The 8,492-nt window shown below is 45.5% G+C and overlaps 1 long non-coding RNA gene across 10 annotated transcripts; it reads left to right on the top strand.

Moving 5' to 3' along the window:
- The first annotated feature begins 1,385 nt into the window (after positions 1-1,385).
- LOC147129282 (uncharacterized) lies at positions 1,386-6,513 on the top strand. 10 transcript variants are annotated; one of them, XR_015082650.1, is made up of 14 exons: positions 1,389-1,568; positions 1,634-1,818; positions 2,672-2,730; positions 2,837-3,406; positions 3,484-4,017; positions 4,102-4,443; positions 4,542-5,071; positions 5,188-5,378; positions 5,485-5,547; positions 5,632-5,694; positions 5,797-5,842; positions 5,932-5,970; positions 6,035-6,107; positions 6,174-6,513. It is a non-coding gene; the product is annotated as an uncharacterized LOC147129282 (long non-coding RNA). The 10 variants fall into 10 exon arrangements; XR_015082643.1 differs by having other exon boundaries at positions 5,632-5,842; XR_015082649.1 differs by having other exon boundaries at positions 5,632-5,842; positions 6,038-6,107.
- Positions 6,514-8,492: the final 1,979 nt, after the last annotated feature.

Below are 8,492 nucleotides of genomic sequence, written 5' to 3' on the forward strand. Positions count from 1 at the left end.
ATTTATGAAACAAAAATAGGATATTCATTTTAACGCCCCTTTTAAAAATAACTACAAAATATGTGGAGTTTTCTGGAAAGGGCTCGAATTTCCGTATTTCCAGTTTCAATATTGGATTTTCAATTTTTACGCTTTTCAGCCGTTGGTTCGCGCTAGAGGAAGCACAGGAAGTAGTGTAGTAGCCACTAGCTTCGCTTTCAGAGCGAGAAAGGAAGGAGAAAGGGCTTGCAATCGTTTATGTTACAACGTCAAAACAGTAACTCCCCTAAGCCACAAGAGGGCGCTCCAGGTTAGCGCATGCATGAGTCTCTACCATAACATCCCCCTTTCTGAGTACATTAATGAACTAATTCGAAATGTTTCAATGTATAATGTAGAGTGTAAATCTTGGACTAGAGGTGGTGTGAAGGAAGAACTATTCAGAGGACAACTTTTGGAATTGCTCTCTTAAGAACATGTGGTGGGGGGAAGCGGGTGTGCAGGGATGGTTACGATCAAACAGATCCACACCAACTAGCTCCCAGGGACGTGTTGGGAATTCCGTGGGCAGCAGTGTTTCTCTGTGTTGTAGTCTCTCTTTAGCACATGTGACACATTCAGACACTATGTGTTGGTAGCTGTAAGTGCGGGCTCCCCTAAATAGACGAGACAGAGACGGCTCCGAATTGAAGGGCTTGCAATGGTTTATTTTACAACGTCAAAACAGTAACTCCACTAGGCCACAAGAGCGCGCGCAGGGTTAGCGCATGGAATGAGTCTCCACCATAACCATCTCGCCCAGACTTCAAATTGTTTTTTTATTTATTGTATTGTTTGTAAAGTGCTTTGTCGCAGCTCTATGAAATGCGCGATATAAATAAAACTGTGTTGTATTGTAATAAAAGGCCATAATACACAAGTGTCAATCAATGAATGAACATAAAACACTACATACAATTGACACCGGAAAAGAGCCGAAAATTTCAGGTCTGATCAAAAGCCAGCGAATAGAAGTGTGTCCGCCTGGGTGATAACGTATATTTTGGCCACTTATGCTCCACTACCAACATAAATAAATAAACACATGATAATAAATAAATAAATATGTATATATGTATGCACGCATGCACGCACGCACGTACACACGCATGCATGTACATATTTTCGTTTCAGAATTAAAAACATTTTTGGATTTTATAATATCCAATGACCAAAAGAGACACGCACCCGGTTTTATGTATTTATTTTATTCCTACGACAGAAAATCGATTATAGCACGGGACACAAATGGAAAAACGGCTCGTCTATTTATTTTTGGATTCCCGGAAGTTGTCCCGACAGCATTTCTCGTACTGACCAGAAAGCAACGATTTCCATTCCACAGTGAGCCAAGCAGTCATCATGAGGCGTCGCCAGGTGGCGCTAGTGTGCAAAGTGCCGATCAACATACAGACGAAGAAGGCTGGCTCCCATTAGTGCACGTGACGTGAGGCCTGCCGGTGATTTGGAACAGGTGTGCAGAACGGCATTCGTCGAGTGCAGCGCACAGGTGCGGCAAGATGGCGATCGACCACTTGGCGTTTTCTCGGGTAAGTGAGCACACGAGGAAATGTTTGTCTTTTTTTGGCCGTTTCTCACAATGCCACTTTGTTAGTGGTAGGATTTGCACACTTAAGGGACGCAACTTCGTTTGAACAAGCAGAAGCAAAAGATTGGCTTGGATTGGTGCACGTGACGTGAGGCCTGCCGGTGATTTGGAACAGGTGTGCAGAAGGGGAATCGTCAAGTGCAGCGCACGGGTGCGGCAAGATGGCGACCGGCTGCTTGGCGTTTTCTCAGGTAAGTGAGCACACGAGCAAATGTTTGTCGTTTTTTGGCCGTTTGGCCAATGACATTTTGTTTGTAGAAGGATTTGCACACTTGAGGCACGCAACCGCGTTTGAGGTTTGAGCACACCAATCTCAATTCACTTCCCTTTGCTTGATTTAGCACATTGTCCTCTTTGTTTGTTTTGCTATGATTTCAAATTATTTTGGTTTGTTTTAATGCTGGCCAGCTTTTTTTTTGTTTGTTTGTTTCATTGTCGTCATTGACAATGCCTTCGTATTTGACAATTGAACTGTAATGGTTCTTGTTTAACTCATTGTTTGGGGTTTTTATTGAATATGGTGCATTTTCTTTCAGGTGGTATGAATGTTTTGCAAACTTGTGATTGTGGTTTTGTGTACCCTTTCACGCCAATTGTCACGAATTTTCATTTAAACCCTTTCCGCTACAAATTTTTCGAAAATCCCGACTGTATTCTTCCGCTGCCGGTTAAAAAAAACCCAAAAGAAACCTTTTGCAAGCATTCATTTCTCCGGTTTCCTGTCGGAGGGGACACTTCATCCGATTTGGACGGCAAAGCTAACCTCATGCCATGCTGTAATTTTGGACTGCAAACCTGAGGTAAGTTGTGCTAAAATGAAAACATCAATGGTCTTAATGTGTACCTGTGCCGATGACAATTATCTTTTAATACATTTTACGGATTCGGTTAGATGCTAATTAACTGTCGTCAACCACAAATGTATTTTTGGCAGCAAACACTCACATGTATTTTCTTTGGAAACTGTCGCTCTAGCTAGTATCTGAAATTATTACAACATTCGCATGTTCAGTTATAAACGTAATTTCTGTTGATTGTTTGCAGAACTAAATATGAAGGCAGAGCTCCTTCAATACAAAGCAAGCAGGTGGACCTCAGACCAGGTGAAAATAATTGTGTAAAGTTTCAGCTTGTTTGACATTGGATGGAACTGTGTACAAGTTGATTCCATCTTGTCTAAACTGAATTTTGTTTTGTTTTTTGTCTTAGTCCAATTGGAAAGGGACAGGCTGTCCAAATGTGCAAACTTCATCGATGCCTCAACAGCAACTGTTTTGTGAGCTGAAGTGAAATGTTCACTGTCTACACTGAAAGGTTGCTCCAACTGAGTGGGAGGAAAAGCTTTTTATTTTATTTTTTTCCTTCAAACAGATGTAAGCGTCAAGGAGCTAATGTGCAGTGTGGTGGGTTTAGGGTGCACTCTGTCATACTGATCAACACTAAAACGTTGATCTTTTTTGTACGTTTAGTGTGAACATGCAAGTTGAGTTTGTTCTCAAACCTGTAATTGTTGTACTGTACCCTGCGTTTTCTTGTGAGTTATGTTGCAAGGTGGCGTTGGAGTGGGATGAGCGAGAGGCACCGAGATCCACCAGACGAGGGTGAGAAAACCAGACACAAATGACATGCGTGCAAAATATATATTTCGTTTGCAGTGTGAAGAAGCTGCTTGGGACGGGATACACCAAAGACAAAGAGAGCAGTGTGAAGACCAGAACTGCACAAAAGCGGGTTTGTAGGGTCAAAGAGGAGCCTGATGAATGGAAAAGCTGAGCAGAGGTAACAAAGCACATGGCAATTTGATAAGCGCGGGGCACAACTACAACGTTTTTTGTTTGTTTTTGTTTTGGTTGCAGGGCCCGGATGAAGAGGAGCAGTTCCACAAATGAAGCATCAAGCGTTACACATGAGTATGATCTGTCCAAGGGTTGCCTGTAAATGTTGAACATGAGTGGGCAGAGTAGTGAGCTTTGTGGTTTGCCTTGGTTGCGTTGTTGCTGTTGCCGATTGATCGATCTTAGAAAGGTCTGATGGACAATGTTTTCGAGTAGATGGTTGGACACGTGTCTGTAAGGTTGAGTGCTCTTTGGCAAGGAATCTTGGAGTTATTTGGCTTGTCTGGATCCAGAGCAGCTTTTTGTTGTTTGAGGAGGTCGATTGGCAAGCTGGCATGCACAGTGTAGGCAGGCGTTGTACAAGTCTGAAAAATGTTACGTGCATCACTAAATATAAAAGTATGTTTCAGGGTCGGGGAGGTGAGCAGAAACGAGAGGCCCTGGACCCAGGGTAAGGAGCACCTCGACAACTGAAGTGACCGTACATAACCAATATTTGTTTTCTTCCTTTTTGCGGTTGTGGCTGGCGGACGAGTCGCATGGTTCAAAAGTCAGGTAAGGAAAGCCGACAAATGCAATTCAGACAAGTGTCGGGCTTAGCAATGTGTCCCAAACATGCCCATTTTTGTGACTGTCCAGCTGAGTCGCGGCTAAGCCCCAGTCGCCACCTACCACTGCTGGAGCGCCTCCCTCTGCGCCGCCCTCGCCCGATCGCCCATCAGCCGACTTGAACCTTCAGCAGATCTTCGGCTGTGCGGGTCATGTCTTGGCTTGTTTTGCGTCATATTTTTCCCTTTCAGTCATGTTTCCCCCCCGCCCCCTTGTTGATGACTTGCAGGGCAGCAGTGGAGTGGGACGGCCCGAGAGGCAGCAAGAATGGCCGGACGAGGGAAGTCATGCGCACACAATGAAGTGAGCAGCACGCAACTAATAGCAGCTTATGCATTTGGCAGGCTGGGACAAAAAGACACGCGAGTGAGGGTAACAGGCTCAGTCGACACTCTAATCAAATAAGCAAGTGACATACAACTAGGCTAATCAGTTTTATTTCTGACGCTTTTGCTGTGCGGATTCTGCAGCCGTAATCCGGACAAAGTCTGAGGTGGACCTCATCCCCAAGAGGTGTCGCTCTGGTCTCTTCTGCGTCGACAGATCCAGCGAGCGAGCGAGCCAGCCATGTCCTGAGGAAAAACGGCTTCCCTGAAGGCGCCGGCCTGTCGTGTTGAATTCTTGTGAAATGCTGTTTGAGTTGACCTTGTGTGTCTGTTGCCGCCTGCTCATCCGGGAAGGGGTTCCGTCCTCCGTCTTTGCTCACTTCACGAGGTGGTGGTGTCACGAACCTTGGTCCACTGTGGGTTTGCTTGAGGGGCTCCACGAATGCACTTGACGTGTCGTTGCAGGATGGAGAAGAAGCTCGGGACGGAGCCCACCGCGTCCGGTGGATGCACATAAAAGTGCAAATGTGTGCTTCTGGAAGAGGAGCCGGATGGAAGGAAAGGCCCGGCCAAAGGGGTACTTGAGAGGTCTTGCTAGTTTGTGTTGTAGGGCTGATTTGTCAAGAAGTGACTGGCGGCGGATGAGGCTGATGGGACACGAAGCCATTGAACAAGTACGTACACCCCTAACATTGGGAATTGTGGTCCAAAAGTCATGGGTCCCACCTGTCCTGCTTGTCCAACCTCATTCCCCTTTGTGTTCACTTCCTGCACGTTGTGGGATGGGCAGAGTGGCCGGCACCAGGCAGCATCCGACAGACGAGGGCAAGCCACAAAGGAGACGTTGCAATCAAAGACGAAATTGCCGCTCCCCGTTTTGGTTCTGATGCTTTGGCCGTGTGGATTCTGCAGCGAGTGTCTGGGACAAGAGCTGAGCTGACGCTTTTCCTCTCAGGAAATGGAGTCTCGTTTTGTATTGAGGTAACATCGTAGAATACCACATTGTGTGAAATGCTGCCCACTTGGCAGCCTGGCCATACTGGAAGGGGATTGGTCCCTCACTACAAATGCGCTGGACTTGTTGCAGGGTGGAGAAGGAGCCAGATGGGTCAAAAGTCAGCTTGATGTGTCCGCCTCGCATTGGCCAGAGGTGAGCCTGCAGTTGACATGAGCCTTCATAAGAATTTTGCCATGATTTGATGTATGATTCATATCCCCCCCCTTCTGCTTAAAGCTGATTCCTCAGCAGCAGTGGAGTGGGATTGTGCAAAGGACCACCACTCAAGCAGCCAATCAGGTGACAAACGCACACCTGCTTGTACTGACTGTTTTGCAGGATGAACAATGTGCCAGATGGGGCTAACCCGCAATGAAATGAACTTGTGACGTCCAACTACAGTATATCCTCTGTTGATGTTGCAGCAGCAGGGTGCTGAAGCCGCTCGGTATGAGAGCCACCTGGGAGAACCACAACCGGGTCAAAATCAAAGTTACTGTGCCAAAAGTAAAACTGTTCGTTTATGTGCTTGTTTAGCAACTGTGGAAGAGGAGCTGAATGCAAAGCTGGACCAAAGTAACAAAACGCATGGCAAATCTAGAACCAAGTGGCACACAATGCCAACCTCCCTCTCTCTTAGCAGGGCTCAGAAGGCCATTGATGTGATGAAAAAGAGGAACGAAGGCTTCAAGATGAACAGCTTGGCTCTTGAGGTAAGTGTCAAAGTCGTACACGTTAACATGTGTGTCAATGCCTGTTACGTTCTTTCTTCTTATTAGCGTTCCCCAACGAGAGGTGCAGACGCTACGGTACTTGGAGGGCAAAGCGTCAACAATAGGGAGAGTATGTTTTTCTTCTTCCCCTTGGTGTGTTTGTCTCCTTTCTGTCACTAACTCACTGGGTGTGCACTGACTAACACTAACAGCATTTTGTACTGAGCCGTGTGTCAAGGCAACAATTTGTTGGAGTAACTTGTTCTCTAAAATATTGTTTTGACATGTTTGTATTTTCTTTTGTCTGAAGCAGCAAGCTTCCTTTTTGTATTAAATGAATGAATTAAAATTGTGAATTGGATAAACCCCTTGAGATGACCCATCTCATTTTAGAGGGGTCTAACAATGTCGTGTCAATCGATCTTTTTGTGTGTCTGTTGTCCTTTAACAATGCAGTCTGGTGACTGCGGTTCGACTGACCCTCAACCCTGTTTGCCAATTGAGCTAAAGTCAGTAAATGAGTTGAGAGCGATGAAATGTAAAATCTGGCGTGGTAATTATTGCATGTTTCGTTGAACGTTGTGACACCACCTTTGTGAGTGCTCGTTACGTATGTGATATGTTGATATATAAGCATATCATAGCACTGCTAACAGTACAAAGTGACACGGTCAGACCCGAATCTTCTTTGCTAGTTGGCAGTCACTGAATACGTTTGGACTGCTCAAATAAAAGAGCATCAACTGTTTGTGTAAAAACAATTCATAGAAAACATGTTGCCAAGAAACTGCCTCCCAATCTTTTCACCCCAACCACAGGTCCGCAACCCCCCCTGTATATGGAGAAAAAAAAAAAACGACCGTGTAAAGTAAGGCGAGTGGGGTGGGGTGTGGTGCATGTATAGTAAGGAGTTTTTTGGGGGGAAAAGGACCATGTATAGTAAGAGTATAGTAAGGTGTTTTTTGTATGGAAAAAAAGGGGGAAAGGGTATATTAATGCAATTTTTTCATAAGGCCATTTTTTTTGAAAAATTAGGTAAGGGTATATAGTAAGGTGTATTTTTTTCTTGCAAAAAATGAGGTTGGGGTAAGGTGTTTTTTTTCAAAAAAGATGACCACGTATACATCAAAAAGTAAACACTCACTATGTGAGTGTCTACGCCAATGCATTGGACTTACATCTGTGGTTTGGTTTACTTGCATACAATGCACAGACCTATGTGAGGCTTGAACCCACAACCTCTGATTCACAAACCATGTCACTTGCCTCTGAGCTGGCTGGGACCTGAAGGTTATTGTGTCTCCTCGTCCATATATCTTCAACAATCTGCCTTCCAGACCGTAAGAAGAGGACCAAAGGATTTTCTGCTCCAGTCCTGCAGTGGTTGAAGAAAGAGTGTGGCAGAATGTGGATCCTCAAAAGCTTAGAAATTAGAACAAACTCACATACTAAAGAACCCTAATCCTGTTAACATTACAAACACATACTGCATCATGGAGAGAATGACACTGTTCAGGTGAGTTGTGTACATGGCACAGTTATTTGGTTAGGGTTAGTTACATACATTGCACAGTTATTTGGTTAGGGTTAGTTGCATACATCACATGGAAACACATGATATGATATTGTGGGGTTTGAACCCTGGATCTCAGGTGGACAAACCCAACATCTTCCCTCTCAGCCAGCTCGTACCTGAGAGTGAAAGCCTTTCGTTGTCCATATATCTTTACCAATGGGGCACGTGTGTATGGAAAAGACAAAAGCGCAGGTGGCGCTGTCCCCTTCACTCGTCTCGTGGGCTGGTGGTCAGTAATGTGGATTGGAGTCCTAACGTATCTGGGTTCGAATCCAGACACATCCCTTACAAAAGCTAGCTCAGGCTAGGCAGGCTCGGATGGGTAGGCCGGACAATCACAGGACATGAGCGTGCAGCTGTTTTCAGCTGGAAAAAGTGCGTGGCACAACTGAGAGTTGAACTAGGGTCCTCAGGTGTACAAGGCGATGGGTCTAACCTCTCAGCCAGCTGAGAATCCTAAAGCTTAGCTGTTCCTTGTCGATTTATCTTTAATGGGACGTTAGTCGGCTTGAAAAAGACAAAAGCGCAGGTGGCGCTGTCCCCTTCACTCCTCCCGTGGCCTGGTGGTCAGTAATGTGGATTGGAGACCTAATGTACCTGGGTTCGAATCCAGGCACATCCCTTACAAAAGCTAGCTCAGGCTAGGCAGGCTCGGATGGGTAGGCCGGACAATCACAGGATATGAGCGTGCAGCTGTTTTCAGCTGGAAAAAGTGAGTGGCACAACTGAGAGTTGATCTAGGGTCCTCAGGTGTACAAGGCGATGGGTCTAACCTCTCAGCCAGCTGAGAATCCTAACGCTTAGCTGTT

This window comes from Filicampus tigris, chromosome 19, assembly GCF_054856515.1.
Source record: "Filicampus tigris isolate MCC_2025a chromosome 19, RoL_Ftig_1.0, whole genome shotgun sequence".
Lineage (NCBI taxonomy): Eukaryota > Metazoa > Chordata > Actinopteri > Syngnathiformes > Syngnathidae > Filicampus > Filicampus tigris.